We start from the raw sequence: 26,767 nt of genomic DNA, 5'->3' as shown, positions 1-26,767 counted from the left end.
AGAATGCTACGGCGCTTGACGGCAGTCCCACTTTCCCTTGAGACATCTGCTCGGGAAGCAGCGTCAAGTTACCGCTGGCCCCAGCATCGGTGGTTCAGTGGTAGAATGCTCGCCTGCCACGCGGGCGGCCCGGGTTCGATTCCCGGCCGATGCATCATTTTGCTTTTCCCGCGATGATGCTGCCGCGTGGCTTGAGCGCTTGAGATGCACGATCCACAAGAATGTGTAGCTGGATTTCCCTTGAGAAGGACCGAGAACGCAGCACTCGCGGGTCCCCACTAGGACGCTCGCATCATGTTCTACAGACTAGCGTCGGCCTGGCCTCACAAGTTGCTGGGTCCGGGTGCCTCCGAGGCTCTGAACTTTAACGACAAGGAGTGCTGCCTATCGTTGCAACAGCTGCAGCAGCACCGCAATCAACTGGGCCGGCAGTGCACGTGTAGCAACAGAACACGTTATCCAGGAAGTACAGTGTCTCTACGTCTAATATTGGGTACGGTATTTACCCAGTTTCCAGGACAAGCGGTGCACCCGTGCCTCGGTAGCGCAGTAGGCAGCGCGTAAGTCTCATAATCTTAAGGTCGTGAGTTCGATCCTCACCCGGGGCATTTAATTTTCTGTGACTGATGGTGGTGCTGTTGCTAGGGCGCCAACGTATTTCTTGTTTGTTATCCACAACGTTTCAACGCTTCAGCGGGAAAATGTTTACTTCCTGTTATTGCTACTTACAGCTTCCCTTTTCCTCTTCTCCCAGCAGAGCATGAAGCCAAAAGCATTGCTCTGCGACGTTTGAGGTGCGCGCCTTGCCAGTCAGTATGTGCAAAGATGCTCGCAAAGAGAGAGGGGCGCCGACGCGGCACTCGACACGAAATGCGCCAAGCGACCGTACGAACGGTCGAACGAAACGTCCACATCCGGTGTGGTCTAGTGGCTAGGATACATGGCTTTCACCCAGGAGGCCCGGGTTCGATTCCCGGTACCGGAACGGAATTTTTTCCACACGAATCGTGGCAGGTTTGAGCTGTCCGAGCAGCCGTTTGCCGTCCTGCTCGCAATATAGCTACTGTTTCGTGACCGTCAGCAGAATATAGACTAGGGAAGCAGACACACGACGACCATAGAAAAGGTGTATGGCTTCATGCCACCTGTTTCCAGCGTAGGGCTGAGCAACTGCATCTGCCGAGGCCCGTTAGCTCAGTTGGTTAGAGCGTCGTGCTAATAACGCGAAGGTCGTGGGTTCGATCCCCCCACGGGCCACTACTCTTTTACTACTACGAAAAGGCAGCGCCGATTTCAGCTGGCGAGTGTGATGACCAAAAGATCATCACCCTGCGTGGAAGTTGACAGAGGATCCGAACCCGACTCGTCGGGAAGCGCTACAGCATTCACTCGGCAATGGCCATAATATCTTGAATACACTGGTTCTCAACCGATAAAGAGAAAATGAAAGAAAATGTCCGATTGCCGATGCGTAACAACTTTGGCCCTTGTCAGTACTTGGGCGGGTGAGCGCATGGGAACACAGGGCACTATTTGCACTTTTACTTCCTATTTTTGTTTCTCCTTTGTTTTCGGAGCTACAGCCCGATTCGGTCAGGGAGACGCCACCGTGAAATGAAGGGGGCGTGCTGTGTGTCCATCGCCTCGCCTCTCCTTACCTCTCTCAGTCGTTTCTCGTGCTTGTCGTTTTGATAAAGGCCGATTTGAGAGCGTCAGCTCTCGCGTCAGCTGAGCAAAGTCGAGACAAGTCGAGACACGAGACAAGTCGAGACACACTAAGGGCTGGTATGCAGCGAGTAAGAGGGCGAAAAAACAATAATTTAAGAGCGCGTGGCAAAAGTACTCATACGCGAAATTAAAAGCCTGCTGCGGTGGCCGGGAATCGAACGCGGATCAACTGCTTGGAAGGCAACTATGCTGACCATTACACCACCACCGCACAAGCGAGCGCCGCGCGTCCGCGCTGTGTCGGCTTCCCGCCAGTCGGCAGCGGCCGAAGGTGATCGTACCTGGCAGGCGCATTTCGAGGCAGGCTAGGGGAGCACATCCAGACGCATTCGGACAGCGTATCCGCGCACATTTCGCATCCTTTGGCAAGAGTTGGGCGCCGGCGACGCAAGAGTACGCAGAGGACCGCGTTCTGGCGGCATTTTTAAGCAGTGCAGTGCAGGATTCAGCGTCTGCAGCATCTTTCCCACAGAATGCTACGGCGCTTGACGGCAGTCCCACTTTCCCTTGAGACATCTGCTCGGGAAGCAGCGTCAAGTTACCGCTGGCCCCAGCATCGGTGGTTCAGTGGTAGAATGCTCGCCTGCCACGCGGGCGGCCCGGGTTCGATTCCCGGCCGATGCATCATTTTGCTTTTCCCGCGATGATGCTGCCGCGTGGCTTGAGCGCTTGAGATGCACGATCCACAAGAATGTGTAGCTGGATTTCCCTTGAGAAGGACCGAGAACGCAGCACTCGCGGGTCCCCACTAGGACGCTCGCATCATGTTCTACAGACTAGCGTCGGCCTGGCCTCACAAGTTGCTGGGTCCGGGTGCCTCCGAGGCTCTGAACTTTAACGACAAGGAGTGCTGCCTATCGTTGCAACAGCTGCAGCAGCACCGCAATCAACTGGGCCGGCAGTGCACGTGTAGCAACAGAACACGTTATCCAGGAAGTACAGTGTCTCTACGTCTAATATTGGGTACGGTATTTACCCAGTTTCCAGGACAAGCGGTGCACCCGTGCCTCGGTAGCGCAGTAGGCAGCGCGTAAGTCTCATAATCTTAAGGTCGTGAGTTCGATCCTCACCCGGGGCATTTAATTTTCTGTGACTGATGGTGGTGCTGTTGCTAGGGCGCCAACGTATTTCTTGTTTGTTATCCACAACGTTTCAACGCTTCAGCGGGAAAATGTTTACTTCCTGTTATTGCTACTTACAGCTTCCCTTTTCCTCTTCTCCCAGCAGAGCATGAAGCCAAAAGCATTGCTCTGCGACGTTTGAGGTGCGCGCCTTGCCAGTCAGTATGTGCAAAGATGCTCGCAAAGAGAGAGGGGCGCCGACGCGGCACTCGACACGAAATGCGCCAAGCGACCGTACGAACGGTCGAACGAAACGTCCACATCCGGTGTGGTCTAGTGGCTAGGATACATGGCTTTCACCCAGGAGGCCCGGGTTCGATTCCCGGTACCGGAACGGAATTTTTTCCACACGAATCGTGGCAAGTTTGAGCTGTCCGAGCAGCCGTTTGCCGTCCTGCTCGCAATATAGCTACTGTTTCGTGACCGTCAGCAGAATATAGACTAGGGAAGCAGACACACGACGACCATAGAAAAGGTGTATGGCTTCATGCCACCTGTTTCCAGCGTAGGGCTGAGCAACTGCATCTGCCGAGGCCCGTTAGCTCAGTTGGTTAGAGCGTCGTGCTAATAACGCGAAGGTCGTGGGTTCGATCCCCCCACGGGCCACTACTCTTTTACTACTACGAAAAGGCAGCGCCGATTTCAGCTGGCGAGTGTGATGACCAAAAGATCATCACCCTGCGTGGAAGTTGACAGAGGATCCGAACCCGACTCGTCGGGAAGCGCTACAGCATTCACTCGGCAATGGCCATAATATCTTGAATACACTGGTTCTCAACCGATAAAGAGAAAATGAAAGAAAATGTCCGATTGCCGATGCGTAACAACTTTGGCCCTTGTCAGTACTTGGGCGGGTGAGCGCATGGGAACACAGGGCACTATTTGCACTTTTACTTCCTATTTTTGTTTCTCCTTTGTTTTCGGAGCTACAGCCCGATTCGGTCAGGGAGACGCCACCGTGAAATGAAGGGGGCGTGCTGTGTGTCCATCGCCTCGCCTCTCCTTACCTCTCTCAGTCGTTTCTCGTGCTTGTCGTTTTGATAAAGGCCGATTTGAGAGCGTCAGCTCTCGCGTCAGCTGAGCAAAGTCGAGACAAGTCGAGACACGAGACAAGTCGAGACACACTAAGGGCTGGTATGCAGCGAGTAAGAGGGCGAAAAAACAATAATTTAAGAGCGCGTGGCAAAAGTACTCATACGCGAAATTAAAAGCCTGCTGCGGTGGCCGGGAATCGAACGCGGATCAACTGCTTGGAAGGCAACTATGCTGACCATTACACCACCACCGCACAAGCGAGCGCCGCGCGTCCGCGCTGTGTCGGCTTCCCGCCAGTCGGCAGCGGCCGAAGGTGATCGTACCTGGCAGGCGCATTTCGAGGCAGGCTAGGGGAGCACATCCAGACGCATTCGGACAGCGTATCCGCGCACATTTCGCATCCTTTGGCAAGAGTTGGGCGCCGGCGACGCAAGAGTACGCAGAGGACCGCGTTCTGGCGGCATTTTTAAGCAGTGCAGTGCAGGATTCAGCGTCTGCAGCATCTTTCCCACAGAATGCTACGGCGCTTGACGGCAGTCCCACTTTCCCTTGAGACATCTGCTCGGGAAGCAGCGTCAAGTTACCGCTGGCCCCAGCATCGGTGGTTCAGTGGTAGAATGCTCGCCTGCCACGCGGGCGGCCCGGGTTCGATTCCCGGCCGATGCATCATTTTGCTTTTCCCGCGATGATGCTGCCGCGTGGCTTGAGCGCTTGAGATGCACGATCCACAAGAATGTGTAGCTGGATTTCCCTTGAGAAGGACCGAGAACGCAGCACTCGCGGGTCCCCACTAGGACGCTCGCATCATGTTCTACAGACTAGCGTCGGCCTGGCCTCACAAGTTGCTGGGTCCGGGTGCCTCCGAGGCTCTGAACTTTAACGACAAGGAGTGCTGCCTATCGTTGCAACAGCTGCAGCAGCACCGCAATCAACTGGGCCGGCAGTGCACGTGTAGCAACAGAACACGTTATCCAGGAAGTACAGTGTCTCTACGTCTAATATTGGGTACGGTATTTACCCAGTTTCCAGGACAAGCGGTGCACCCGTGCCTCGGTAGCGCAGTAGGCAGCGCGTAAGTCTCATAATCTTAAGGTCGTGAGTTCGATCCTCACCCGGGGCATTTAATTTTCTGTGACTGATGGTGGTGCTGTTGCTAGGGCGCCAACGTATTTCTTGTTTGTTATCCACAACGTTTCAACGCTTCAGCGGGAAAATGTTTACTTCCTGTTATTGCTACTTACAGCTTCCCTTTTCCTCTTCTCCCAGCAGAGCATGAAGCCAAAAGCATTGCTCTGCGACGTTTGAGGTGCGCGCCTTGCCAGTCAGTATGTGCAAAGATGCTCGCAAAGAGAGAGGGGCGCCGACGCGGCACTCGACACGAAATGCGCCAAGCGACCGTACGAACGGTCGAACGAAACGTCCACATCCGGTGTGGTCTAGTGGCTAGGATACATGGCTTTCACCCAGGAGGCCCGGGTTCGATTCCCGGTACCGGAACGGAATTTTTTCCACACGAATCGTGGCAAGTTTGAGCTGTCCGAGCAGCCGTTTGCCGTCCTGCTCGCAATATAGCTACTGTTTCGTGACCGTCAGCAGAATATAGACTAGGGAAGCAGACACACGACGACCATAGAAAAGGTGTATGGCTTCATGCCACCTGTTTCCAGCGTAGGGCTGAGCAACTGCATCTGCCGAGGCCCGTTAGCTCAGTTGGTTAGAGCGTCGTGCTAATAACGCGAAGGTCGTGGGTTCGATCCCCCCACGGGCCACTACTCTTTTACTACTACGAAAAGGCAGCGCCGATTTCAGCTGGCGAGTGTGATGACCAAAAGATCATCACCCTGCGTGGAAGTTGACAGAGGATCCGAACCCGACTCGTCGGGAAGCGCTACAGCATTCACTCGGCAATGGCCATAATATCTTGAATACACTGGTTCTCAACCGATAAAGAGAAAATGAAAGAAAATGTCCGATTGCCGATGCGTAACAACTTTGGCCCTTGTCAGTACTTGGGCGGGTGAGCGCATGGGAACACAGGGCACTATTTGCACTTTTACTTCCTATTTTTGTTTCTCCTTTGTTTTCGGAGCTACAGCCCGATTCGGTCAGGGAGACGCCACCGTGAAATGAAGGGGGCGTGCTGTGTGTCCATCGCCTCGCCTCTCCTTACCTCTCTCAGTCGTTTCTCGTGCTTGTCGTTTTGATAAAGGCCGATTTGAGAGCGTCAGCTCTCGCGTCAGCTGAGCAAAGTCGAGACAAGTCGAGACACGAGACAAGTCGAGACACACTAAGGGCTGGTATGCAGCGAGTAAGAGGGCGAAAAAACAATAATTTAAGAGCGCGTGGCAAAAGTACTCATACGCGAAATTAAAAGCCTGCTGCGGTGGCCGGGAATCGAACGCGGATCAACTGCTTGGAAGGCAACTATGCTGACCATTACACCACCACCGCACAAGCGAGCGCCGCGCGTCCGCGCTGTGTCGGCTTCCCGCCAGTCGGCAGCGGCCGAAGGTGATCGTACCTGGCAGGCGCATTTCGAGGCAGGCTAGGGGAGCACATCCAGACGCATTCGGACAGCGTATCCGCGCACATTTCGCATCCTTTGGCAAGAGTTGGGCGCCGGCGACGCAAGAGTACGCAGAGGACCGCGTTCTGGCGGCATTTTTAAGCAGTGCAGTGCAGGATTCAGCGTCTGCAGCATCTTTCCCACAGAATGCTACGGCGCTTGACGGCAGTCCCACTTTCCCTTGAGACATCTGCTCGGGAAGCAGCGTCAAGTTACCGCTGGCCCCAGCATCGGTGGTTCAGTGGTAGAATGCTCGCCTGCCACGCGGGCGGCCCGGGTTCGATTCCCGGCCGATGCATCATTTTGCTTTTCCCGCGATGATGCTGCCGCGTGGCTTGAGCGCTTGAGATGCACGATCCACAAGAATGTGTAGCTGGATTTCCCTTGAGAAGGACCGAGAACGCAGCACTCGCGGGTCCCCACTAGGACGCTCGCATCATGTTCTACAGACTAGCGTCGGCCTGGCCTCACAAGTTGCTGGGTCCGGGTGCCTCCGAGGCTCTGAACTTTAACGACAAGGAGTGCTGCCTATCGTTGCAACAGCTGCAGCAGCACCGCAATCAACTGGGCCGGCAGTGCACGTGTAGCAACAGAACACGTTATCCAGGAAGTACAGTGTCTCTACGTCTAATATTGGGTACGGTATTTACCCAGTTTCCAGGACAAGCGGTGCACCCGTGCCTCGGTAGCGCAGTAGGCAGCGCGTAAGTCTCATAATCTTAAGGTCGTGAGTTCGATCCTCACCCGGGGCATTTAATTTTCTGTGACTGATGGTGGTGCTGTTGCTAGGGCGCCAACGTATTTCTTGTTTGTTATCCACAACGTTTCAACGCTTCAGCGGGAAAATGTTTACTTCCTGTTATTGCTACTTACAGCTTCCCTTTTCCTCTTCTCCCAGCAGAGCATGAAGCCAAAAGCATTGCTCTGCGACGTTTGAGGTGCGCGCCTTGCCAGTCAGTATGTGCAAAGATGCTCGCAAAGAGAGAGGGGCGCCGACGCGGCACTCGACACGAAATGCGCCAAGCGACCGTACGAACGGTCGAACGAAACGTCCACATCCGGTGTGGTCTAGTGGCTAGGATACATGGCTTTCACCCAGGAGGCCCGGGTTCGATTCCCGGTACCGGAACGGAATTTTTTCCACACGAATCGTGGCAAGTTTGAGCTGTCCGAGCAGCCGTTTGCCGTCCTGCTCGCAATATAGCTACTGTTTCGTGACCGTCAGCAGAATATAGACTAGGGAAGCAGACACACGACGACCATAGAAAAGGTGTATGGCTTCATGCCACCTGTTTCCAGCGTAGGGCTGAGCAACTGCATCTGCCGAGGCCCGTTAGCTCAGTTGGTTAGAGCGTCGTGCTAATAACGCGAAGGTCGTGGGTTCGATCCCCCCACGGGCCACTACTCTTTTACTACTACGAAAAGGCAGCGCCGATTTCAGCTGGCGAGTGTGATGACCAAAAGATCATCACCCTGCGTGGAAGTTGACAGAGGATCCGAACCCGACTCGTCGGGAAGCGCTACAGCATTCACTCGGCAATGGCCATAATATCTTGAATACACTGGTTCTCAACCGATAAAGAGAAAATGAAAGAAAATGTCCGATTGCCGATGCGTAACAACTTTGGCCCTTGTCAGTACTTGGGCGGGTGAGCGCATGGGAACACAGGGCACTATTTGCACTTTTACTTCCTATTTTTGTTTCTCCTTTGTTTTCGGAGCTACAGCCCGATTCGGTCAGGGAGACGCCACCGTGAAATGAAGGGGGCGTGCTGTGTGTCCATCGCCTCGCCTCTCCTTACCTCTCTCAGTCGTTTCTCGTGCTTGTCGTTTTGATAAAGGCCGATTTGAGAGCGTCAGCTCTCGCGTCAGCTGAGCAAAGTCGAGACAAGTCGAGACACGAGACAAGTCGAGACACACTAAGGGCTGGTATGCAGCGAGTAAGAGGGCGAAAAAACAATAATTTAAGAGCGCGTGGCAAAAGTACTCATACGCGAAATTAAAAGCCTGCTGCGGTGGCCGGGAATCGAACGCGGATCAACTGCTTGGAAGGCAACTATGCTGACCATTACACCACCACCGCACAAGCGAGCGCCGCGCGTCCGCGCTGTGTCGGCTTCCCGCCAGTCGGCAGCGGCCGAAGGTGATCGTACCTGGCAGGCGCATTTCGAGGCAGGCTAGGGGAGCACATCCAGACGCATTCGGACAGCGTATCCGCGCACATTTCGCATCCTTTGGCAAGAGTTGGGCGCCGGCGACGCAAGAGTACGCAGAGGACCGCGTTCTGGCGGCATTTTTAAGCAGTGCAGTGCAGGATTCAGCGTCTGCAGCATCTTTCCCACAGAATGCTACGGCGCTTGACGGCAGTCCCACTTTCCCTTGAGACATCTGCTCGGGAAGCAGCGTCAAGTTACCGCTGGCCCCAGCATCGGTGGTTCAGTGGTAGAATGCTCGCCTGCCACGCGGGCGGCCCGGGTTCGATTCCCGGCCGATGCATCATTTTGCTTTTCCCGCGATGATGCTGCCGCGTGGCTTGAGCGCTTGAGATGCACGATCCACAAGAATGTGTAGCTGGATTTCCCTTGAGAAGGACCGAGAACGCAGCACTCGCGGGTCCCCACTAGGACGCTCGCATCATGTTCTACAGACTAGCGTCGGCCTGGCCTCACAAGTTGCTGGGTCCGGGTGCCTCCGAGGCTCTGAACTTTAACGACAAGGAGTGCTGCCTATCGTTGCAACAGCTGCAGCAGCACCGCAATCAACTGGGCCGGCAGTGCACGTGTAGCAACAGAACACGTTATCCAGGAAGTACAGTGTCTCTACGTCTAATATTGGGTACGGTATTTACCCAGTTTCCAGGACAAGCGGTGCACCCGTGCCTCGGTAGCGCAGTAGGCAGCGCGTAAGTCTCATAATCTTAAGGTCGTGAGTTCGATCCTCACCCGGGGCATTTAATTTTCTGTGACTGATGGTGGTGCTGTTGCTAGGGCGCCAACGTATTTCTTGTTTGTTATCCACAACGTTTCAACGCTTCAGCGGGAAAATGTTTACTTCCTGTTATTGCTACTTACAGCTTCCCTTTTCCTCTTCTCCCAGCAGAGCATGAAGCCAAAAGCATTGCTCTGCGACGTTTGAGGTGCGCGCCTTGCCAGTCAGTATGTGCAAAGATGCTCGCAAAGAGAGAGGGGCGCCGACGCGGCACTCGACACGAAATGCGCCAAGCGACCGTACGAACGGTCGAACGAAACGTCCACATCCGGTGTGGTCTAGTGGCTAGGATACATGGCTTTCACCCAGGAGGCCCGGGTTCGATTCCCGGTACCGGAACGGAATTTTTTCCACACGAATCGTGGCAAGTTTGAGCTGTCCGAGCAGCCGTTTGCCGTCCTGCTCGCAATATAGCTACTGTTTCGTGACCGTCAGCAGAATATAGACTAGGGAAGCAGACACACGACGACCATAGAAAAGGTGTATGGCTTCATGCCACCTGTTTCCAGCGTAGGGCTGAGCAACTGCATCTGCCGAGGCCCGTTAGCTCAGTTGGTTAGAGCGTCGTGCTAATAACGCGAAGGTCGTGGGTTCGATCCCCCCACGGGCCACTACTCTTTTACTACTACGAAAAGGCAGCGCCGATTTCAGCTGGCGAGTGTGATGACCAAAAGATCATCACCCTGCGTGGAAGTTGACAGAGGATCCGAACCCGACTCGTCGGGAAGCGCTACAGCATTCACTCGGCAATGGCCATAATATCTTGAATACACTGGTTCTCAACCGATAAAGAGAAAATGAAAGAAAATGTCCGATTGCCGATGCGTAACAACTTTGGCCCTTGTCAGTACTTGGGCGGGTGAGCGCATGGGAACACAGGGCACTATTTGCACTTTTACTTCCTATTTTTGTTTCTCCTTTATTTTCGGAGCTACAGCCCGATTCGGTCAGGGAGACGCCACCGTGAAATGAAGGGGGCGTGCTGTGTGTCCATCGCCTCGCCTCTCCTTACCTCTCTCAGTCGTTTCTCGTGCTTGTCGTTTTGATAAAGGCCGATTTGAGAGCGTCAGCTCTCGCGTCAGCTGAGCAAAGTCGAGACAAGTCGAGACACGAGACAAGTCGAGACACACTAAGGGCTGGTATGCAGCGAGTAAGAGGGCGAAAAAACAATAATTTAAGAGCGCGTGGCAAAAGTACTCATACGCGAAATTAAAAGCCTGCTGCGGTGGCCGGGAATCGAACGCGGATCAACTGCTTGGAAGGCAACTATGCTGACCATTACACCACCACCGCACAAGCGAGCGCCGCGCGTCCGCGCTGTGTCGGCTTCCCGCCAGTCGGCAGCGGCCGAAGGTGATCGTACCTGGCAGGCGCATTTCGAGGCAGGCTAGGGGAGCACATCCAGACGCATTCGGACAGCGTATCCGCGCACATTTCGCATCCTTTGGCAAGAGTTGGGCGCCGGCGACGCAAGAGTACGCAGAGGACCGCGTTCTGGCGGCATTTTTAAGCAGTGCAGTGCAGGATTCAGCGTCTGCAGCATCTTTCCCACAGAATGCTACGGCGCTTGACGGCAGTCCCACTTTCCCTTGAGACATCTGCTCGGGAAGCAGCGTCAAGTTACCGCTGGCCCCAGCATCGGTGGTTCAGTGGTAGAATGCTCGCCTGCCACGCGGGCGGCCCGGGTTCGATTCCCGGCCGATGCATCATTTTGCTTTTCCCGCGATGATGCTGCCGCGTGGCTTGAGCGCTTGAGATGCACGATCCACAAGAATGTGTAGCTGGATTTCCCTTGAGAAGGACCGAGAACGCAGCACTCGCGGGTCCCCACTAGGACGCTCGCATCATGTTCTACAGACTAGCGTCGGCCTGGCCTCACAAGTTGCTGGGTCCGGGTGCCTCCGAGGCTCTGAACTTTAACGACAAGGAGTGCTGCCTATCGTTGCAACAGCTGCAGCAGCACCGCAATCAACTGGGCCGGCAGTGCACGTGTAGCAACAGAACACGTTATCCAGGAAGTACAGTGTCTCTACGTCTAATATTGGGTACGGTATTTACCCAGTTTCCAGGACAAGCGGTGCACCCGTGCCTCGGTAGCGCAGTAGGCAGCGCGTAAGTCTCATAATCTTAAGGTCGTGAGTTCGATCCTCACCCGGGGCATTTAATTTTCTGTGACTGATGGTGGTGCTGTTGCTAGGGCGCCAACGTATTTCTTGTTTGTTATCCACAACGTTTCAACGCTTCAGCGGGAAAATGTTTACTTCCTGTTATTGCTACTTACAGCTTCCCTTTTCCTCTTCTCCCAGCAGAGCATGAAGCCAAAAGCATTGCTCTGCGACGTTTGAGGTGCGCGCCTTGCCAGTCAGTATGTGCAAAGATGCTCGCAAAGAGAGAGGGGCGCCGACGCGGCACTCGACACGAAATGCGCCAAGCGACCGTACGAACGGTCGAACGAAACGTCCACATCCGGTGTGGTCTAGTGGCTAGGATACATGGCTTTCACCCAGGAGGCCCGGGTTCGATTCCCGGTACCGGAACGGAATTTTTTCCACACGAATCGTGGCAAGTTTGAGCTGTCCGAGCAGCCGTTTGCCGTCCTGCTCGCAATATAGCTACTGTTTCGTGACCGTCAGCAGAATATAGACTAGGGAAGCAGACACACGACGACCATAGAAAAGGTGTATGGCTTCATGCCACCTGTTTCCAGCGTAGGGCTGAGCAACTGCATCTGCCGAGGCCCGTTAGCTCAGTTGGTTAGAGCGTCGTGCTAATAACGCGAAGGTCGTGGGTTCGATCCCCCCACGGGCCACTACTCTTTTACTACTACGAAAAGGCAGCGCCGATTTCAGCTGGCGAGTGTGATGACCAAAAGATCATCACCCTGCGTGGAAGTTGACAGAGGATCCGAACCCGACTCGTCGGGAAGCGCTACAGCATTCACTCGGCAATGGCCATAATATCTTGAATACACTGGTTCTCAACCGATAAAGAGAAAATGAAAGAAAATGTCCGATTGCCGATGCGTAACAACTTTGGCCCTTGTCAGTACTTGGGCGGGTGAGCGCATGGGAACACAGGGCACTATTTGCACTTTTACTTCCTATTTTTGTTTCTCCTTTGTTTTCGGAGCTACAGCCCGATTCGGTCAGGGAGACGCCACCGTGAAATGAAGGGGGCGTGCTGTGTGTCCATCGCCTCGCCTCTCCTTACCTCTCTCAGTCGTTTCTCGTGCTTGTCGTTTTGATAAAGGCCGATTTGAGAGCGTCAGCTCTCGCGTCAGCTGAGCAAAGTCGAGACAAGTCGAGACACGAGACAAGTCGAGACACACTAAGGGCTGGTATGCAGCGAGTAAGAGGGCGAAAAAACAATAATTTAAGAGCGCGTGGCAAAAGTACTCATACGCGAAATTAAAAGCCTGCTGCGGTGGCCGGGAATCGAACGCGGATCAACTGCTTGGAAGGCAACTATGCTGACCATTACACCACCACCGCACAAGCGAGCGCCGCGCGTCCGCGCTGTGTCGGCTTCCCGCCAGTCGGCAGCGGCCGAAGGTGATCGTACCTGGCAGGCGCATTTCGAGGCAGGCTAGGGGAGCACATCCAGACGCATTCGGACAGCGTATCCGCGCACATTTCGCATCCTTTGGCAAGAGTTGGGCGCCGGCGACGCAAGAGTACGCAGAGGACCGCGTTCTGGCGGCATTTTTAAGCAGTGCAGTGCAGGATTCAGCGTCTGCAGCATCTTTCCCACAGAATGCTACGGCGCTTGACGGCAGTCCCACTTTCCCTTGAGACATCTGCTCGGGAAGCAGCGTCAAGTTACCGCTGGCCCCAGCATCGGTGGTTCAGTGGTAGAATGCTCGCCTGCCACGCGGGCGGCCCGGGTTCGATTCCCGGCCGATGCATCATTTTGCTTTTCCCGCGATGATGCTGCCGCGTGGCTTGAGCGCTTGAGATGCACGATCCACAAGAATGTGTAGCTGGATTTCCCTTGAGAAGGACCGAGAACGCAGCACTCGCGGGTCCCCACTAGGACGCTCGCATCATGTTCTACAGACTAGCGTCGGCCTGGCCTCACAAGTTGCTGGGTCCGGGTGCCTCCGAGGCTCTGAACTTTAACGACAAGGAGTGCTGCCTATCGTTGCAACAGCTGCAGCAGCACCGCAATCAACTGGGCCGGCAGTGCACGTGTAGCAACAGAACACGTTATCCAGGAAGTACAGTGTCTCTACGTCTAATATTGGGTACGGTATTTACCCAGTTTCCAGGACAAGCGGTGCACCCGTGCCTCGGTAGCGCAGTAGGCAGCGCGTAAGTCTCATAATCTTAAGGTCGTGAGTTCGATCCTCACCCGGGGCATTTAATTTTCTGTGACTGATGGTGGTGCTGTTGCTAGGGCGCCAACGTATTTCTTGTTTGTTATCCACAACGTTTCAACGCTTCAGCGGGAAAATGTTTACTTCCTGTTATTGCTACTTACAGCTTCCCTTTTCCTCTTCTCCCAGCAGAGCATGAAGCCAAAAGCATTGCTCTGCGACGTTTGAGGTGCGCGCCTTGCCAGTCAGTATGTGCAAAGATGCTCGCAAAGAGAGAGGGGCGCCGACGCGGCACTCGACACGAAATGCGCCAAGCGACCGTACGAACGGTCGAACGAAACGTCCACATCCGGTGTGGTCTAGTGGCTAGGATACATGGCTTTCACCCAGGAGGCCCGGGTTCGATTCCCGGTACCGGAACGGAATTTTTTCCACACGAATCGTGGCAAGTTTGAGCTGTCCGAGCAGCCGTTTGCCGTCCTGCTCGCAATATAGCTACTGTTTCGTGACCGTCAGCAGAATATAGACTAGGGAAGCAGACACACGACGACCATAGAAAAGGTGTATGGCTTCATGCCACCTGTTTCCAGCGTAGGGCTGAGCAACTGCATCTGCCGAGGCCCGTTAGCTCAGTTGGTTAGAGCGTCGTGCTAATAACGCGAAGGTCGTGGGTTCGATCCCCCCACGGGCCACTACTCTTTTACTACTACGAAAAGGCAGCGCCGATTTCAGCTGGCGAGTGTGATGACCAAAAGATCATCACCCTGCGTGGAAGTTGACAGAGGATCCGAACCCGACTCGTCGGGAAGCGCTACAGCATTCACTCGGCAATGGCCATAATATCTTGAATACACTGGTTCTCAACCGATAAAGAGAAAATGAAAGAAAATGTCCGATTGCCGATGCGTAACAACTTTGGCCCTTGTCAGTACTTGGGCGGGTGAGCGCATGGGAACACAGGGCACTATTTGCACTTTTACTTCCTATTTTTGTTTCTCCTTTGTTTTCGGAGCTACAGCCCGATTCGGTCAGGGAGACGCCACCGTGAAATGAAGGGGGCGTGCTGTGTGTCCATCGCCTCGCCTCTCCTTACCTCTCTCAGTCGTTTCTCGTGCTTGTCGTTTTGATAAAGGCCGATTTGAGAGCGTCAGCTCTCGCGTCAGCTGAGCAAAGTCGAGACAAGTCGAGACACGAGACAAGTCGAGACACACTAAGGGCTGGTATGCAGCGAGTAAGAGGGCGAAAAAACAATAATTTAAGAGCGCGTGGCAAAAGTACTCATACGCGAAATTAAAAGCCTGCTGCGGTGGCCGGGAATCGAACGCGGATCAACTGCTTGGAAGGCAACTATGCTGACCATTACACCACCACCGCACAAGCGAGCGCCGCGCGTCCGCGCTGTGTCGGCTTCCCGCCAGTCGGCAGCGGCCGAAGGTGATCGTACCTGGCAGGCGCATTTCGAGGCAGGCTAGGGGAGCACATCCAGACGCATTCGGACAGCGTATCCGCGCACATTTCGCATCCTTTGGCAAGAGTTGGGCGCCGGCGACGCAAGAGTACGCAGAGGACCGCGTTCTGGCGGCATTTTTAAGCAGTGCAGTGCAGGATTCAGCGTCTGCAGCATCTTTCCCACAGAATGCTACGGCGCTTGACGGCAGTCCCACTTTCCCTTGAGACATCTGCTCGGGAAGCAGCGTCAAGTTACCGCTGGCCCCAGCATCGGTGGTTCAGTGGTAGAATGCTCGCCTGCCACGCGGGCGGCCCGGGTTCGATTCCCGGCCGATGCATCATTTTGCTTTTCCCGCGATGATGCTGCCGCGTGGCTTGAGCGCTTGAGATGCACGATCCACAAGAATGTGTAGCTGGATTTCCCTTGAGAAGGACCGAGAACGCAGCACTCGCGGGTCCCCACTAGGACGCTCGCATCATGTTCTACAGACTAGCGTCGGCCTGGCCTCACAAGTTGCTGGGTCCGGGTGCCTCCGAGGCTCTGAACTTTAACGACAAGGAGTGCTGCCTATCGTTGCAACAGCTGCAGCAGCACCGCAATCAACTGGGCCGGCAGTGCACGTGTAGCAACAGAACACGTTATCCAGGAAGTACAGTGTCTCTACGTCTAATATTGGGTACGGTATTTACCCAGTTTCCAGGACAAGCGGTGCACCCGTGCCTCGGTAGCGCAGTAGGCAGCGCGTAAGTCTCATAATCTTAAGGTCGTGAGTTCGATCCTCACCCGGGGCATTTAATTTTCTGTGACTGATGGTGGTGCTGTTGCTAGGGCGCCAACGTATTTCTTGTTTGTTATCCACAACGTTTCAACGCTTCAGCGGGAAAATGTTTACTTCCTGTTATTGCTACTTACAGCTTCCCTTTTCCTCTTCTCCCAGCAGAGCATGAAGCCAAAAGCATTGCTCTGCGACGTTTGAGGTGCGCGCCTTGCCAGTCAGTATGTGCAAAGATGCTCGCAAAGAGAGAGGGGCGCCGACGCGGCACTCGACACGAAATGCGCCAAGCGACCGTACGAACGGTCGAACGAAACGTCCACATCCGGTGTGGTCTAGTGGCTAGGATACATGGCTTTCACCCAGGAGGCCCGGGTTCGATTCCCGGTACCGGAACGGAATTTTTTCCACACGAATCGTGGCAAGTTTGAGCTGTCCGAGCAGCCGTTTGCCGTCCTGCTCGCAATATAGCTACTGTTTCGTGACCGTCAGCAGAATATAGACTAGGGAAGCAGACACACGACGACCATAGAAAAGGTGTATGGCTTCATGCCACCTGTTTCCAGCGTAGGGCTGAGCAACTGCATCTGCCGAGGCCCGTTAGCTCAGTTGGTTAGAGCGTCGTGCTAATAACGCGAAGGTCGTGGGTTCGATCCCCCCACGGGCCACTACTCTTTTACTACTACGAAAAGGCAGCGCCGATTTCAGCTGGCGAGTGTGATGACCAAAAGATCATCACCCTGCGTGGAAGTTGACAGAGGATCCGAACCCGACTCGTCGGGAAGCGCTACAGCATTCACTCGGCAATGGCCATAATATCTTGAATACACTGGTTCTCAACCGATAAAGAGAAAATGAAAGAAAATGTCCGATTGCCGATGCGTAACAACTTTGGCCCTTGTCAGTACTTGGGCGGGTGAGCGCATGGGAACACAGGGCACTATTTGCACTTTTACTTCCTATTTTTGTTTCTCCTTTGTTTTCGGAGCTACAGCCCGATTCGGTCAGGGAGACGCCACCGTGAAATGAAGGGGGCGTGCTGTGTGTCCATCGCCTCGCCTCTCCTTACCTCTCTCAGTCGTTTCTCGTGCTTGTCGTTTTGATAAAGGCCGATTTGAGAGCGTCAGCTCTCGCGTCAGCTGAGCAAAGTCGAGACAAGTCGAGACACGAGACAAGTCGAGACACACTAAGGGCTGGTATGCAGCGAGTAAGAGGGCGAAAAAACAATAATTTAAGAGCGCGTGGCAAAAGTACTCATACGCGAAATTAAAAGCCTGCTGCGGTGGCCGGGAATCGAACGCGGATCAACTGCTTGGAAGGCAACTATGCTGACCATTACACCACCACCGCACAAGCGAGCGCCGCGCGTCCGCGCTGTGTCGGCTTCCCGCCAGTCGGCAGCGGCCGAAGGTGATCGTACCTGGCAGGCGCATTTCGAGGCAGGCTAGGGGAGCACATCCAGACGCATTCGGACAGCGTATCCGCGCACATTTCGCATCCTTTGGCAAGAGTTGGGCGCCGGCGACGCAAGAGTACGCAGAGGACCGCGTTCTGGCGGCATTTTTAAGCAGTGCAGTGCAGGATTCAGCGTCTGCAGCATCTTTCCCACAGAATGCTACGGCGCTTGACGGCAGTCCCACTTTCCCTTGAGACATCTGCTCGGGAAGCAGCGTCAAGTTACCGCTGGCCCCAGCATCGGTGGTTCAGTGGTAGAATGCTCGCCTGCCACGCGGGCGGCCCGGGTTCGATTCCCGGCCGATGCATCATTTTGCTTTTCCCGCGATGATGCTGCCGCGTGGCTTGAGCGCTTGAGATGCACGATCCACAAGAATGTGTAGCTGGATTTCCCTTGAGAAGGACCGAGAACGCAGCACTCGCGGGTCCCCACTAGGACGCTCGCATCATGTTCTACAGACTAGCGTCGGCCTGGCCTCACAAGTTGCTGGGTCCGGGTGCCTCCGAGGCTCTGAACTTTAACGACAAGGAGTGCTGCCTATCGTTGCAACAGCTGCAGCAGCACCGCAATCAACTGGGCCGGCAGTGCACGTGTAGCAACAGAACACGTTATCCAGGAAGTACAGTGTCTCTACGTCTAATATTGGGTACGGTATTTACCCAGTTTCCAGGACAAGCGGTGCACCCGTGCCTCGGTAGCGCAGTAGGCAGCGCGTAAGTCTCATAATCTTAAGGTCGTGAGTTCGATCCTCACCCGGGGCATTTAATTTTCTGTGACTGATGGTGGTGCTGTTGCTAGGGCGCCAACGTATTTCTTGTTTGTTATCCACAACGTTTCAACGCTTCAGCGGGAAAATGTTTACTTCCTGTTATTGCTACTTACAGCTTCCCTTTTCCTCTTCTCCCAGCAGAGCATGAAGCCAAAAGCATTGCTCTGCGACGTTTGAGGTGCGCGCCTTGCCAGTCAGTATGTGCAAAGATGCTCGCAAAGAGAGAGGGGCGCCGACGCGGCACTCGACACGAAATGCGCCAAGCGACCGTACGAACGGTCGAACGAAACGTCCACATCCGGTGTGGTCTAGTGGCTAGGATACATGGCTTTCACCCAGGAGGCCCGGGTTCGATTCCCGGTACCGGAACGGAATTTTTTCCACACGAATCGTGGCAAGTTTGAGCTGTCCGAGCAGCCGTTTGCCGTCCTGCTCGCAATATAGCTACTGTTTCGTGACCGTCAGCAGAATATAGACTAGGGAAGCAGACACACGACGACCATAGAAAAGGTGTATGGCTTCATGCCACCTGTTTCCAGCGTAGGGCTGAGCAACTGCATCTGCCGAGGCCCGTTAGCTCAGTTGGTTAGAGCGTCGTGCTAATAACGCGAAGGTCGTGGGTTCGATCCCCCCACGGGCCACTACTCTTTTACTACTACGAAAAGGCAGCGCCGATTTCAGCTGGCGAGTGTGATGACCAAAAGATCATCACCCTGCGTGGAAGTTGACAGAGGATCCGAACCCGACTCGTCGGGAAGCGCTACAGCATTCACTCGGCAATGGCCATAATATCTTGAATACACTGGTTCTCAACCGATAAAGAGAAAATGAAAGAAAATGTCCGATTGCCGATGCGTAACAACTTTGGCCCTTGTCAGTACTTGGGCGGGTGAGCGCATGGGAACACAGGGCACTATTTGCACTTTTACTTCCTATTTTTGTTTCTCCTTTGTTTTCGGAGCTACAGCCCGATTCGGTCAGGGAGACGCCACCGTGAAATGAAGGGGGCGTGCTGTGTGTCCATCGCCTCGCCTCTCCTTACCTCTCTCAGTCGTTTCTCGTGCTTGTCGTTTTGATAAAGGCCGATTTGAGAGCGTCAGCTCTCGCGTCAGCTGAGCAAAGTCGAGACAAGTCGAGACACGAGACAAGTCGAGACACACTAAGGGCTGGTATGCAGCGAGTAAGAGGGCGAAAAAACAATAATTTAAGAGCGCGTGGCAAAAGTACTCATACGCGAAATTAAAAGCCTGCTGCGGTGGCCGGGAATCGAACGCGGATCAACTGCTTGGAAGGCAACTATGCTGACCATTACACCACCACCGCACAAGCGAGCGCCGCGCGTCCGCGCTGTGTCGGCTTCCCGCCAGTCGGCAGCGGCCGAAGGTGATCGTACCTGGCAGGCGCATTTCGAGGCAGGCTAGGGGAGCACATCCAGACGCATTCGGACAGCGTATCCGCGCACATTTCGCATCCTTTGGCAAGAGTTGGGCGCCGGCGACGCAAGAGTACGCAGAGGACCGCGTTCTGGCGGCATTTTTAAGCAGTGCAGTGCAGGATTCAGCGTCTGCAGCATCTTTCCCACAGAATGCTACGGCGCTTGACGGCAGTCCCACTTTCCCTTGAGACATCTGCTCGGGAAGCAGCGTCAAGTTACCGCTGGCCCCAGCATCGGTGGTTCAGTGGTAGAATGCTCGCCTGCCACGCGGGCGGCCCGGGTTCGATTCCCGGCCGATGCATCATTTTGCTTTTCCCGCGATGATGCTGCCGCGTGGCTTGAGCGCTTGAGATGCACGATCCACAAGAATGTGTAGCTGGATTTCCCTTGAGAAGGACCGAGAACGCAGCACTCGCGGGTCCCCACTAGGACGCTCGCATCATGTTCTACAGACTAGCGTCGGCCTGGCCTCACAAGTTGCTGGGTCCGGGTGCCTCCGAGGCTCTGAACTTTAACGACAAGGAGTGCTGCCTATCGTTGCAACAGCTGCAGCAGCACCGCAATCAACTGGGCCGGCAGTGCACGTGTAGCAACAGAACACGTTATCCAGGAAGTACAGTGTCTCTACGTCTAATATTGGGTACGGTATTTACCCAGTTTCCAGGACAAGCGGTGCACCCGTGCCTCGGTAGCGCAGTAGGCAGCGCGTAAGTCTCATAATCTTAAGGTCGTGAGTTCGATCCTCACCCGGGGCATTTAATTTTCTGTGACTGATGGTGGTGCTGTTGCTAGGGCGCCAACGTATTTCTTGTTTGTTATCCACAACGTTTCAACGCTTCAGCGGGAAAATGTTTACTTCCTGTTATTGCTACTTACAGCTTCCCTTTTCCTCTTCTCCCAGCAGAGCATGAAGCCAAAAGCATTGCTCTGCGACGTTTGAGGTGCGCGCCTTGCCAGTCAGTATGTGCAAAGATGCTCGCAAAGAGAGAGGGGCGCCGACGCGGCACTCGACACGAAATGCGCCAAGCGACCGTACGAACGGTCGAACGAAACGTCCACATCCGGTGTGGTCTAGTGGCTAGGATACATGGCTTTCACCCAGGAGGCCCGGGTTCGATTCCCGGTACCGGAACGGAATTTTTTCCACACGAATCGTGGCAAGTTTGAGCTGTCCGAGCAGCCGTTTGCCGTCCTGCTCGCAATATAGCTACTGTTTCGTGACCGTCAGCAGAATATAGACTAGGGAAGCAGACACACGACGACCATAGAAAAGGTGTATGGCTTCATGCCACCTGTTTCCAGCGTAGGGCTGAGCAACTGCATCTGCCGAGGCCCGTTAGCTCAGTTGGTTAGAGCGTCGTGCTAATAACGCGAAGGTCGTGGGTTCGATCCCCCCACGGGCCACTACTCTTTTACTACTACGAAAAGGCAGCGCCGATTTCAGCTGGCGAGTGTGATGACCAAAAGATCATCACCCTGCGTGGAAGTTGACAGAGGATCCGAACCCGACTCGTCGGGAAGCGCTACAGCATTCACTCGGCAATGGCCATAATATCTTGAATACACTGGTTCTCAACCGATAAAGAGAAAATGAAAGAAAATGTCCGATTGCCGATGCGTAACAACTTTGGCCCTTGTCAGTACTTGGGCGGGTGAGCGCATGGGAACACAGGGCACTATTTGCACTTTTACTTCCTATTTTTGTTTCTCCTTTGTTTTCGGAGCTACAGCGCGATTCGGTCAGGGAGACACCACCGTGAAATGAAGGGGGCGTGCTGTGTGTCCATCGCCTCGCCTCTCCTTACCTCTCTCAGTCGTTTCTCGTGCTTGTCGTTTTGATAAAGGCCGATTTGAGAGCGTCAGCTCTCGCGTCAGCTGAGCAAAGTCGAGACAAGTCGAGACACGAGACAAGTCGAGACACACTAAGGGCTGGTATGCAGCGAGTAAGAGGGCGAAAAAACAATAATTTAAGAGCGCGTGGCAAAAGTACTCATACGCGAAATTAAAAGCCTGCTGCGGTGGCCGGGAATCGAACGCGGATCAACTGCTTGGAAGGCAACTATGCTGACCATTACACCACCACCGCACAAGCGAGCGCCGCGCGTCCGCGCTGTGTCGGCTTCCCGCCAGTCGGCAGCGGCCGAAGGTGATCGTACCTGGCAGGCGCATTTCGAGGCAGGCTAGGGGAGCACATCCAGACGCATTCGGACAGCGTATCCGCGCACATTTCGCATCCTTTGGCAAGAGTTGGGCGCCGGCGACGCAAGAGTACGCAGAGGACCGCGTTCTGGCGGCATTTTTAAGCAGTGCAGTGCAGGATTCAGCGTCTGCAGCATCTTTCCCACAGAATGCTACGGCGCTTGACGGCAGTCCCACTTTCCCTTGAGACATCTGCTCGGGAAGCAGCGTCAAGTTACCGCTGGCCCCAGCATCGGTGGTTCAGTGGTAGAATGCTCGCCTGCCACGCGGGCGGCCCGGGTTCGATTCCCGGCCGATGCATCATTTTGCTTTTCCCGCGATGATGCTGCCGCGTGGCTTGAGCGCTTGAGATGCACGATCCACAAGAATGTGTAGCTGGATTTCCCTTGAGAAGGACCGAGAACGCAGCACTCGCGGGTCCCCACTAGGACGCTCGCATCATGTTCTACAGACTAGCGTCGGCCTGGCCTCACAAGTTGCTGGGTCCGGGTGCCTCCGAGGCTCTGAACTTTAACGACAAGGAGTGCTGCCTATCGTTGCAACAGCTGCAGCAGCACCGCAATCAACTGGGCCGGCAGTGCACGTGTAGCAACAGAACACGTTATCCAGGAAGTACAGTGTCTCTACGTCTAATATTGGGTACGGTATTTACCCAGTTTCCAGGACAAGCGGTGCACCCGTGCCTCGGTAGCGCAGTAGGCAGCGCGTAAGTCTCATAATCTTAAGGTCGTGAGTTCGATCCTCACCCGGGGCATTTAATTTTCTGTGACTGATGGTGGTGCTGTTGCTAGGGCGCCAACGTATTTCTTGTTTGTTATCCACAACGTTTCAACGCTTCAGCGGGAAAATGTTTACTTCCTGTTATTGCTACTTACAGCTTCCCTTTTCCTCTTCTCCCAGCAGAGCATGAAGCCAAAAGCATTGCTCTGCGACGTTTGAGGTGCGCGCCTTGCCAGTCAGTATGTGCAAAGATGCTCGCAAAGAGAGAGGGGCGCCGACGCGGCACTCGACACGAAATGCGCCAAGCGACCGTACGAACGGTCGAACGAAACGTCCACATCCGGTGTGGTCTAGTGGCTAGGATACATGGCTTTCACCCAGGAGGCCCGGGTTCGATTCCCGGTACCGGAACGGAATTTTTTCCACACGAATCGTGGCAAGTTTGAGCTGTCCGAGCAGCCGTTTGCCGTCCTGCTCGCAATATAGCTACTGTTTCGTGACCGTCAGCAGAATATAGACTAGGGAAGCAGACACACGACGACCATAGAAAAGGTGTATGGCTTCATGCCACCTGTTTCCAGCGTAGGGCTGAGCAACTGCATCTGCCGAGGCCCGTTAGCTCAGTTGGTTAGAGCGTCGTGCTAATAACGCGAAGGTCGTGGGTTCGATCCCCCCACGGGCCACTACTCTTTTACTACTACGAAAAGGCAGCGCCGATTTCAGCTGGCGAGTGTGATGACCAAAAGATCATCACCCTGCGTGGAAGTTGACAGAGGATCCGAACCCGACTCGTCGGGAAGCGCTACAGCATTCACTCGGCAATGGCCATAATATCTTGAATACACTGGTTCTCAACCGATAAAGAGAAAATGAAAGAAAATGTCCGATTGCCGATGCGTAACAACTTTGGCCCTTGTCAGTACTTGGGCGGGTGAGCGCATGGGAACACAGGGCACTATTTGCACTTTTACTTCCTATTTTTGTTTCTCCTTTGTTTTCGGAGCTACAGCCCGATTCGGTCAGGGAGACGCCACCGTGAAATGAAGGGGGCGTGCTGTGTGTCCATCGCCTCGCCTCTCCTTACCTCTCTCAGTCGTTTCTCGTGCTTGTCGTTTTGATAAAGGCCGATTTGAGAGCGTCAGCTCTCGCGTCAGCTGAGCAAAGTCGAGACAAGTCGAGACACGAGACAAGTCGAGACACACTAAGGGCTGGTATGCAGCGAGTAAGAGGGCGAAAAAACAATAATTTAAGAGCGCGTGGCAAAAGTACTCATACGCGAAATTAAAAGCCTGCTGCGGTGGCCGGGAATCGAACGCGGATCAACTGCTTGGAAGGCAACTATGCTGACCATTACACCACCACCGCACAAGCGAGCGCCGCGCGTCCGCGCTGTGTCGGCTTCCCGCCAGTCGGCAGCGGCCGAAGGTGATCGTACCTGGCAGGCGCATTTCGAGGCAGGCTAGGGGAGCACATCCAGACGCATTCGGACAGCGTATCCGCGCACATTTCGCATCCTTTGGCAAGAGTTGGGCGCCGGCGACGCAAGAGTACGCAGAGGACCGCGTTCTGGCGGCATTTTTAAGCAGTGCAGTGCAGGATTCAGCGTCTGCAGCATCTTTCCCACAGAATGCTACGGCGCTTGACGGCAGTCCCACTTTCCCTTGAGACATCTGCTCGGGAAGCAGCGTCAAGTTACCGCTGGCCCCAGCATCGGTGGTTCAGTGGTAGAATGCTCGCCTGCCACGCGGGCGGCCCGGGTTCGATTCCCGGCCGATGCATCATTTTGCTTTTCCCGCGATGATGCTGCCGCGTGGCTTGAGCGCTTGAGATGCACGATCCACAAGAATGTGTAGCTGGATTTCCCTTGAGAAGGACCGAGAACGCAGCACTCGCGGGTCCCCACTAGGACGCTCGCATCATGTTCTACAGACTAGCGTCGGCCTGGCCTCACAAGTTGCTGGGTCCGGGTGCCTCCGAGGCTCTGAACTTTAACGACAAGGAGTGCTGCCTATCGTTGCAACAGCTGCAGCAGCACCGCAATCAACTGGGCCGGCAGTGCACGTGTAGCAACAGAACACGTTATCCAGGAAGTACAGTGTCTCTACGTCTAATATTGGGTACGGTATTTACCCAGTTTCCAGGACAAGCGGTGCACCCGTGCCTCGGTAGCGCAGTAGGCAGCGCGTAAGTCTCATAATCTTAAGGTCGTGAGTTCGATCCTCACCCGGGGCATTTAATTTTCTGTGACTGATGGTGGTGCTGTTGCTAGGGCGCCAACGTATTTCTTGTTTGTTATCCACAACGTTTCAACGCTTCAGCGGGAAAATGTTTACTTCCTGTTATTGCTACTTACAGCTTCCCTTTTCCTCTTCTCCCAGCAGAGCATGAAGCCAAAAGCATTGCTCTGCGACGTTTGAGGTGCGCGCCTTGCCAGTCAGTATGTGCAAAGATGCTCGCAAAGAGAGAGGGGCGCCGACGCGGCACTCGACACGAAATGCGCCAAGCGACCGTACGAACGGTCGAACGAAACGTCCACATCCGGTGTGGTCTAGTGGCTAGGATACATGGCTTTCACCCAGGAGGCCCGGGTTCGATTCCCGGTACCGGAACGGAATTTTTTCCACACGAATCGTGGCAAGTTTGAGCTGTCCGAGCAGCCGTTTGCCGTCCTGCTCGCAATATAGCTACTGTTTCGTGACCGTCAGCAGAATATAGACTAGGGAAGCAGACACACGACGACCATAGAAAAGGTGTATGGCTTCATGCCACCTGTTTCCAGCGTAGGGCTGAGCAACTGCATCTGCCGAGGCCCGTTAGCTCAGTTGGTTAGAGCGTCGTGCTAATAACGCGAAGGTCGTGGGTTCGATCCCCCCACGGGCCACTACTCTTTTACTACTACGAAAAGGCAGCGCCGATTTCAGCTGGCGAGTGTGATGACCAAAAGATCATCACCCTGCGTGGAAGTTGACAGAGGATCCGAACCCGACTCGTCGGGAAGCGCTACAGCATTCACTCGGCAATGGCCATAATATCTTGAATACACTGGTTCTCAACCGATAAAGAGAAAATGAAAGAAAATGTCCGATTGCCGATGCGTAACAACTTTGGCCCTTGTCAGTACTTGGGCGGGTGAGCGCATGGGAACACAGGGCACTATTTGCACTTTTACTTCCTATTTTTGTTTCTCCTTTGTTTTCGGAGCTACAGCCCGATTCGGTCAGGGAGACGCCACCGTGAAATGAAGGGGGCGTGCTGTGTGTCCATCGCCTCGCCTCTCCTTACCTCTCTCAGTCGTTTCTCGTGCTTGTCGTTTTGATAAAGGCCGATTTGAGAGCGTCAGCTCTCGCGTCAGCTGAGCAAAGTCGAGACAAGTCGAGACACGAGACAAGTCGAGACACACTAAGGGCTGGTATGCAGCGAGTAAGAGGGCGAAAAAACAATAATTTAAGAGCGCGTGGCAAAAGTACTCATACGCGAAATTAAAAGCCTGCTGCGGTGGCCGGGAATCGAACGCGGATCAACTGCTTGGAAGGCAACTATGCTGACCATTACACCACCACCGCACAAGCGAGCGCCGCGCGTCCGCGCTGTGTCGGCTTCCCGCCAGTCGGCAGCGGCCGAAGGTGATCGTACCTGGCAGGCGCATTTCGAGGCAGGCTAGGGGAGCACATCCAGACGCATTCGGACAGCGTATCCGCGCACATTTCGCATCCTTTGGCAAGAGTTGGGCGCCGGCGACGCAAGAGTACGCAGAGGACCGCGTTCTGGCGGCATTTTTAAGCAGTGCAGTGCAGGATTCAGCGTCTGCAGCATCTTTCCCACAGAATGCTACGGCGCTTGACGGCAGTCCCACTTTCCCTTGAGACATCTGCTCGGGAAGCAGCGTCAAGTTACCGCTGGCCCCAGCATCGGTGGTTCAGTGGTAGAATGCTCGCCTGCCACGCGGGCGGCCCGGGTTCGATTCCCGGCCGATGCATCATTTTGCTTTTCCCGCGATGATGCTGCCGCGTGGCTTGAGCGCTTGAGATGCACGATCCACAAGAATGTGTAGCTGGATTTCCCTTGAGAAGGACCGAGAACGCAGCACTCGCGGGTCCCCACTAGGACGCTCGCATCATGTTCTACAGACTAGCGTCGGCCTGGCCTCACAAGTTGCTGGGTCCGGGTGCCTCCGAGGCTCTGAACTTTAACGACAAGGAGTGCTGCCTATCGT

General features: G+C 54.7%; 61 non-coding genes across 61 annotated transcripts; 49 read left to right on the top strand and 12 right to left on the bottom strand.

The window, feature by feature from the left end:
* The first annotated feature begins 83 nt into the window (after nucleotides 1-83).
* On the top strand, nucleotides 84-154 carry Trnag-gcc. The gene has a single exon. It is a non-coding gene; the product is annotated as a tRNA-Gly (tRNA).
* Nucleotides 155-535: 381 nt separating this feature from the next.
* Trnam-cau lies at nucleotides 536-608 on the top strand. Its single transcript has one exon. It is a non-coding gene; the product is annotated as a tRNA-Met (tRNA).
* A 305-nt stretch (nucleotides 609-913) lies between these two features.
* Nucleotides 914-985, top strand: Trnae-uuc. Its single transcript has one exon. It is a non-coding gene; the product is annotated as a tRNA-Glu (tRNA).
* Nucleotides 986-1,183: 198 nt separating this feature from the next.
* Trnai-aau lies at nucleotides 1,184-1,257 on the top strand. Its single transcript has one exon. It is a non-coding gene; the product is annotated as a tRNA-Ile (tRNA).
* A 610-nt stretch (nucleotides 1,258-1,867) lies between these two features.
* Trnag-ucc lies at nucleotides 1,868-1,939 on the bottom strand. The gene has a single exon. It is a non-coding gene; the product is annotated as a tRNA-Gly (tRNA).
* A 342-nt stretch (nucleotides 1,940-2,281) lies between these two features.
* Nucleotides 2,282-2,352, top strand: Trnag-gcc. Its single transcript has one exon. It is a non-coding gene; the product is annotated as a tRNA-Gly (tRNA).
* A 381-nt stretch (nucleotides 2,353-2,733) lies between these two features.
* Trnam-cau lies at nucleotides 2,734-2,806 on the top strand. Its single transcript has one exon. It is a non-coding gene; the product is annotated as a tRNA-Met (tRNA).
* Nucleotides 2,807-3,111: 305 nt separating this feature from the next.
* Nucleotides 3,112-3,183, top strand: Trnae-uuc. The gene has a single exon. It is a non-coding gene; the product is annotated as a tRNA-Glu (tRNA).
* A 198-nt stretch (nucleotides 3,184-3,381) lies between these two features.
* Trnai-aau lies at nucleotides 3,382-3,455 on the top strand. Its single transcript has one exon. It is a non-coding gene; the product is annotated as a tRNA-Ile (tRNA).
* Nucleotides 3,456-4,065: 610 nt separating this feature from the next.
* On the bottom strand, nucleotides 4,066-4,137 carry Trnag-ucc. The gene has a single exon. It is a non-coding gene; the product is annotated as a tRNA-Gly (tRNA).
* A 342-nt stretch (nucleotides 4,138-4,479) lies between these two features.
* Nucleotides 4,480-4,550, top strand: Trnag-gcc. The gene has a single exon. It is a non-coding gene; the product is annotated as a tRNA-Gly (tRNA).
* Nucleotides 4,551-4,931: 381 nt separating this feature from the next.
* Trnam-cau lies at nucleotides 4,932-5,004 on the top strand. The gene has a single exon. It is a non-coding gene; the product is annotated as a tRNA-Met (tRNA).
* Nucleotides 5,005-5,309: 305 nt separating this feature from the next.
* On the top strand, nucleotides 5,310-5,381 carry Trnae-uuc. Its single transcript has one exon. It is a non-coding gene; the product is annotated as a tRNA-Glu (tRNA).
* Nucleotides 5,382-5,579: 198 nt separating this feature from the next.
* Nucleotides 5,580-5,653, top strand: Trnai-aau. The gene has a single exon. It is a non-coding gene; the product is annotated as a tRNA-Ile (tRNA).
* A 610-nt stretch (nucleotides 5,654-6,263) lies between these two features.
* Nucleotides 6,264-6,335, bottom strand: Trnag-ucc. The gene has a single exon. It is a non-coding gene; the product is annotated as a tRNA-Gly (tRNA).
* A 342-nt stretch (nucleotides 6,336-6,677) lies between these two features.
* Trnag-gcc lies at nucleotides 6,678-6,748 on the top strand. The gene has a single exon. It is a non-coding gene; the product is annotated as a tRNA-Gly (tRNA).
* A 381-nt stretch (nucleotides 6,749-7,129) lies between these two features.
* Nucleotides 7,130-7,202, top strand: Trnam-cau. The gene has a single exon. It is a non-coding gene; the product is annotated as a tRNA-Met (tRNA).
* Nucleotides 7,203-7,507: 305 nt separating this feature from the next.
* On the top strand, nucleotides 7,508-7,579 carry Trnae-uuc. The gene has a single exon. It is a non-coding gene; the product is annotated as a tRNA-Glu (tRNA).
* Nucleotides 7,580-7,777: 198 nt separating this feature from the next.
* Trnai-aau lies at nucleotides 7,778-7,851 on the top strand. The gene has a single exon. It is a non-coding gene; the product is annotated as a tRNA-Ile (tRNA).
* Nucleotides 7,852-8,461: 610 nt separating this feature from the next.
* Nucleotides 8,462-8,533, bottom strand: Trnag-ucc. Its single transcript has one exon. It is a non-coding gene; the product is annotated as a tRNA-Gly (tRNA).
* A 342-nt stretch (nucleotides 8,534-8,875) lies between these two features.
* Nucleotides 8,876-8,946, top strand: Trnag-gcc. The gene has a single exon. It is a non-coding gene; the product is annotated as a tRNA-Gly (tRNA).
* Nucleotides 8,947-9,327: 381 nt separating this feature from the next.
* Trnam-cau lies at nucleotides 9,328-9,400 on the top strand. Its single transcript has one exon. It is a non-coding gene; the product is annotated as a tRNA-Met (tRNA).
* A 305-nt stretch (nucleotides 9,401-9,705) lies between these two features.
* On the top strand, nucleotides 9,706-9,777 carry Trnae-uuc. Its single transcript has one exon. It is a non-coding gene; the product is annotated as a tRNA-Glu (tRNA).
* A 198-nt stretch (nucleotides 9,778-9,975) lies between these two features.
* Trnai-aau lies at nucleotides 9,976-10,049 on the top strand. The gene has a single exon. It is a non-coding gene; the product is annotated as a tRNA-Ile (tRNA).
* Nucleotides 10,050-10,659: 610 nt separating this feature from the next.
* Trnag-ucc lies at nucleotides 10,660-10,731 on the bottom strand. Its single transcript has one exon. It is a non-coding gene; the product is annotated as a tRNA-Gly (tRNA).
* A 342-nt stretch (nucleotides 10,732-11,073) lies between these two features.
* Nucleotides 11,074-11,144, top strand: Trnag-gcc. Its single transcript has one exon. It is a non-coding gene; the product is annotated as a tRNA-Gly (tRNA).
* Nucleotides 11,145-11,525: 381 nt separating this feature from the next.
* On the top strand, nucleotides 11,526-11,598 carry Trnam-cau. Its single transcript has one exon. It is a non-coding gene; the product is annotated as a tRNA-Met (tRNA).
* A 305-nt stretch (nucleotides 11,599-11,903) lies between these two features.
* Trnae-uuc lies at nucleotides 11,904-11,975 on the top strand. Its single transcript has one exon. It is a non-coding gene; the product is annotated as a tRNA-Glu (tRNA).
* Nucleotides 11,976-12,173: 198 nt separating this feature from the next.
* Nucleotides 12,174-12,247, top strand: Trnai-aau. The gene has a single exon. It is a non-coding gene; the product is annotated as a tRNA-Ile (tRNA).
* Nucleotides 12,248-12,857: 610 nt separating this feature from the next.
* Trnag-ucc lies at nucleotides 12,858-12,929 on the bottom strand. Its single transcript has one exon. It is a non-coding gene; the product is annotated as a tRNA-Gly (tRNA).
* Nucleotides 12,930-13,271: 342 nt separating this feature from the next.
* Trnag-gcc lies at nucleotides 13,272-13,342 on the top strand. The gene has a single exon. It is a non-coding gene; the product is annotated as a tRNA-Gly (tRNA).
* A 381-nt stretch (nucleotides 13,343-13,723) lies between these two features.
* On the top strand, nucleotides 13,724-13,796 carry Trnam-cau. The gene has a single exon. It is a non-coding gene; the product is annotated as a tRNA-Met (tRNA).
* Nucleotides 13,797-14,101: 305 nt separating this feature from the next.
* On the top strand, nucleotides 14,102-14,173 carry Trnae-uuc. The gene has a single exon. It is a non-coding gene; the product is annotated as a tRNA-Glu (tRNA).
* Nucleotides 14,174-14,371: 198 nt separating this feature from the next.
* Nucleotides 14,372-14,445, top strand: Trnai-aau. Its single transcript has one exon. It is a non-coding gene; the product is annotated as a tRNA-Ile (tRNA).
* A 610-nt stretch (nucleotides 14,446-15,055) lies between these two features.
* Nucleotides 15,056-15,127, bottom strand: Trnag-ucc. The gene has a single exon. It is a non-coding gene; the product is annotated as a tRNA-Gly (tRNA).
* A 342-nt stretch (nucleotides 15,128-15,469) lies between these two features.
* Trnag-gcc lies at nucleotides 15,470-15,540 on the top strand. The gene has a single exon. It is a non-coding gene; the product is annotated as a tRNA-Gly (tRNA).
* Nucleotides 15,541-15,921: 381 nt separating this feature from the next.
* On the top strand, nucleotides 15,922-15,994 carry Trnam-cau. Its single transcript has one exon. It is a non-coding gene; the product is annotated as a tRNA-Met (tRNA).
* Nucleotides 15,995-16,299: 305 nt separating this feature from the next.
* On the top strand, nucleotides 16,300-16,371 carry Trnae-uuc. Its single transcript has one exon. It is a non-coding gene; the product is annotated as a tRNA-Glu (tRNA).
* Nucleotides 16,372-16,569: 198 nt separating this feature from the next.
* On the top strand, nucleotides 16,570-16,643 carry Trnai-aau. Its single transcript has one exon. It is a non-coding gene; the product is annotated as a tRNA-Ile (tRNA).
* Nucleotides 16,644-17,253: 610 nt separating this feature from the next.
* Trnag-ucc lies at nucleotides 17,254-17,325 on the bottom strand. Its single transcript has one exon. It is a non-coding gene; the product is annotated as a tRNA-Gly (tRNA).
* A 342-nt stretch (nucleotides 17,326-17,667) lies between these two features.
* Nucleotides 17,668-17,738, top strand: Trnag-gcc. The gene has a single exon. It is a non-coding gene; the product is annotated as a tRNA-Gly (tRNA).
* A 381-nt stretch (nucleotides 17,739-18,119) lies between these two features.
* Trnam-cau lies at nucleotides 18,120-18,192 on the top strand. The gene has a single exon. It is a non-coding gene; the product is annotated as a tRNA-Met (tRNA).
* Nucleotides 18,193-18,497: 305 nt separating this feature from the next.
* Trnae-uuc lies at nucleotides 18,498-18,569 on the top strand. Its single transcript has one exon. It is a non-coding gene; the product is annotated as a tRNA-Glu (tRNA).
* A 198-nt stretch (nucleotides 18,570-18,767) lies between these two features.
* On the top strand, nucleotides 18,768-18,841 carry Trnai-aau. The gene has a single exon. It is a non-coding gene; the product is annotated as a tRNA-Ile (tRNA).
* Nucleotides 18,842-19,451: 610 nt separating this feature from the next.
* Trnag-ucc lies at nucleotides 19,452-19,523 on the bottom strand. The gene has a single exon. It is a non-coding gene; the product is annotated as a tRNA-Gly (tRNA).
* Nucleotides 19,524-19,865: 342 nt separating this feature from the next.
* On the top strand, nucleotides 19,866-19,936 carry Trnag-gcc. The gene has a single exon. It is a non-coding gene; the product is annotated as a tRNA-Gly (tRNA).
* A 381-nt stretch (nucleotides 19,937-20,317) lies between these two features.
* Nucleotides 20,318-20,390, top strand: Trnam-cau. The gene has a single exon. It is a non-coding gene; the product is annotated as a tRNA-Met (tRNA).
* Nucleotides 20,391-20,695: 305 nt separating this feature from the next.
* On the top strand, nucleotides 20,696-20,767 carry Trnae-uuc. The gene has a single exon. It is a non-coding gene; the product is annotated as a tRNA-Glu (tRNA).
* Nucleotides 20,768-20,965: 198 nt separating this feature from the next.
* Nucleotides 20,966-21,039, top strand: Trnai-aau. The gene has a single exon. It is a non-coding gene; the product is annotated as a tRNA-Ile (tRNA).
* Nucleotides 21,040-21,649: 610 nt separating this feature from the next.
* Nucleotides 21,650-21,721, bottom strand: Trnag-ucc. The gene has a single exon. It is a non-coding gene; the product is annotated as a tRNA-Gly (tRNA).
* A 342-nt stretch (nucleotides 21,722-22,063) lies between these two features.
* Trnag-gcc lies at nucleotides 22,064-22,134 on the top strand. Its single transcript has one exon. It is a non-coding gene; the product is annotated as a tRNA-Gly (tRNA).
* Nucleotides 22,135-22,515: 381 nt separating this feature from the next.
* Trnam-cau lies at nucleotides 22,516-22,588 on the top strand. The gene has a single exon. It is a non-coding gene; the product is annotated as a tRNA-Met (tRNA).
* A 305-nt stretch (nucleotides 22,589-22,893) lies between these two features.
* On the top strand, nucleotides 22,894-22,965 carry Trnae-uuc. Its single transcript has one exon. It is a non-coding gene; the product is annotated as a tRNA-Glu (tRNA).
* A 198-nt stretch (nucleotides 22,966-23,163) lies between these two features.
* Trnai-aau lies at nucleotides 23,164-23,237 on the top strand. Its single transcript has one exon. It is a non-coding gene; the product is annotated as a tRNA-Ile (tRNA).
* Nucleotides 23,238-23,847: 610 nt separating this feature from the next.
* On the bottom strand, nucleotides 23,848-23,919 carry Trnag-ucc. Its single transcript has one exon. It is a non-coding gene; the product is annotated as a tRNA-Gly (tRNA).
* Nucleotides 23,920-24,261: 342 nt separating this feature from the next.
* Nucleotides 24,262-24,332, top strand: Trnag-gcc. The gene has a single exon. It is a non-coding gene; the product is annotated as a tRNA-Gly (tRNA).
* Nucleotides 24,333-24,713: 381 nt separating this feature from the next.
* On the top strand, nucleotides 24,714-24,786 carry Trnam-cau. Its single transcript has one exon. It is a non-coding gene; the product is annotated as a tRNA-Met (tRNA).
* A 305-nt stretch (nucleotides 24,787-25,091) lies between these two features.
* Trnae-uuc lies at nucleotides 25,092-25,163 on the top strand. The gene has a single exon. It is a non-coding gene; the product is annotated as a tRNA-Glu (tRNA).
* A 198-nt stretch (nucleotides 25,164-25,361) lies between these two features.
* Nucleotides 25,362-25,435, top strand: Trnai-aau. The gene has a single exon. It is a non-coding gene; the product is annotated as a tRNA-Ile (tRNA).
* Nucleotides 25,436-26,045: 610 nt separating this feature from the next.
* Nucleotides 26,046-26,117, bottom strand: Trnag-ucc. The gene has a single exon. It is a non-coding gene; the product is annotated as a tRNA-Gly (tRNA).
* Nucleotides 26,118-26,459: 342 nt separating this feature from the next.
* Trnag-gcc lies at nucleotides 26,460-26,530 on the top strand. Its single transcript has one exon. It is a non-coding gene; the product is annotated as a tRNA-Gly (tRNA).
* The last annotated feature ends 237 nt before the right edge of the window (nucleotides 26,531-26,767 follow it).

The sequence above is a fragment of the Schistocerca piceifrons genome, unplaced genomic scaffold (genome assembly GCF_021461385.2).
Source record: "Schistocerca piceifrons isolate TAMUIC-IGC-003096 unplaced genomic scaffold, iqSchPice1.1 HiC_scaffold_572, whole genome shotgun sequence".
Lineage (NCBI taxonomy): Eukaryota > Metazoa > Arthropoda > Insecta > Orthoptera > Acrididae > Schistocerca > Schistocerca piceifrons.
Note: the sequence above shows the minus strand (reverse complement) of the source record. Positions and strands in the feature narration are given on the sequence as shown.